Here is a 1,936-nt window from a genome sequence, read left to right as displayed (position 1 = left end):
CCGAGTGAAGCAAGGTAAACTCAGTATCTACTGAGTCACCAGTGGTCACTGAGTTCAGAACTGCATCAAGTGATTAGTATGGACTGAGACTTCACTTCTACTGAGTGCATGATGATGCCAAGTAATGCAGTGAATGTTGTGTATTAGAAGGTCACTGAGTCAGTTCAGTGAACTCAAGTAATTTACTATTGGGTCGACTTTGTAATGTATTTGTTCACTTTTTTTTTGGCTAACCTTGTAGTTTTGTAAATTTAAAAGGTATATATGTAAGGTGTATTGTAAGATATCAAAGATATGGAAGAAATAGAAAAGTAATAAGAAGTATATGCGAAATATTATCAGCAATAGTTCAAGGAATACAACAAAGTCAATACAAAGGCAGAAAAGATATATCTATCACATAAGGTGATCATTGCATAAAGGATCTTATTAGAAATTAGTTGTAAGTAGATCCACTACATCTTAATAGGTGAATCAATTTTCTAAATCCTCTAACAAGGTAGACTTAATAATCTTTGTACAAATCTCTTAACCAAGTGCATACTTCATTGTATGTTTTTAAATCCTCTAACAAGGTGGACCTAGCAGTCCTTTGTGCTCCTAAATTGGCAGATCACCAGAAGTGGTCAATGTAAGCCTTAACAAGCCAACTTTATCTTGCAGTATTGAAGTTTTGTGGGTATCATCTCCACCCTAGTTTTACTTTCTATTTGGAAGGTTTCTAGGTCACCAAAATATTGTGTTCTTTTGTGTGATGAATGTTTTAACTTTTAGTATTAATGCATACAATAGCATAGATTGGTTTTTGAAAAATTCAAAAGAAGAATTTAAAGTTATTGATTCATCCCTCCCCTCTTAGTAACTTATCATATATTCAATATTTCCAAGAATTGGCATCAGAGCATTGTGGTTCTCAGGATAAAAGTTTGACAGCTTGAGCAAAGATCCAAGGACAAATGGAGATATCTAGACTTGACAAGGCAATTGAAAATGAAAAGTTAGATCTGGAGATGGCCATAACTCAACTCAAAGAAGTGAAGGAGCATCTTTCTCAATCCCTGAAAGGAAGGAAGGAACTTCCAAGACAAATGGATGATCATTAGTATGTTGAAGAGAAGATTGAAGACTTTTTCCCATCAAGTAGCTCCGATGAAGCTAATGAGGCAATCAAAGAACTCCTAGCAAAGAATGGCTCTCTGCAAGAAGAAGTAAGGAAACTTAAAAGAGAACAAGAAATCCAATCAATTAGGCTATGTGAAATTTTGGAACAAAGGAATAAGGAAAATGAAGATTTGGAGGCAAGGAAGAATGAAGAACAAAATCAATCCAATCAACATGAAGACCTCATTGATGAAATCACTAGAGCAAATGATGAAATCAGGATTCTCAAAACATAGAATTAAAGAATAAGAAGTGATCTAAATTATGAAAGGGAAATTAATGAAAGAATAATAAGAGAATTGAGATGTGAAAAAAAATCGTTGAAAAATTGAAGAATGAGCTAAATGTTGAAAAAAAAATCAATGAGAGAATGTTGAAATCACAAGAAGACATGAATCAATTGAATCAACAAAATGAGCAAAATCTTCATAGGCAAAAGGGTAAAGTAGGACTGGGATACAATGAAGAACAAGGTGAATCTTCCAAGCAAGGTACAAAAAGGAATCTAAAACCCTCATGCAATCATTGAGGAAAAATTGGTCATACATCAAAATTTTTTTGGAGCAATGGAAAAGGAAAATTCAATGGAAAGTGCTATAACTGCAATCAACATGGTCACAAGGCCAATGAATGCAAGGAGAAACCAAAATTTGAAGGTAAATGTCACAAATACAAAAATCATGGTCACAAGGCATCTCAATGCAGATCTAAATCATTCAATCTAGCTAAAAAATTAGTAAAGGCAATATTTGGATGGGACTACAATACCTTGTAC

The sequence above is a fragment of the Cupressus sempervirens genome, chromosome 7, assembly GCF_028749045.1.
Source record: "Cupressus sempervirens isolate cs-2001-9-10 chromosome 7, ASM2874904v1, whole genome shotgun sequence".
NCBI classification, from domain to species: domain Eukaryota; kingdom Viridiplantae; phylum Streptophyta; class Pinopsida; order Cupressales; family Cupressaceae; genus Cupressus; species Cupressus sempervirens.
Note: the sequence above shows the minus strand (reverse complement) of the source record.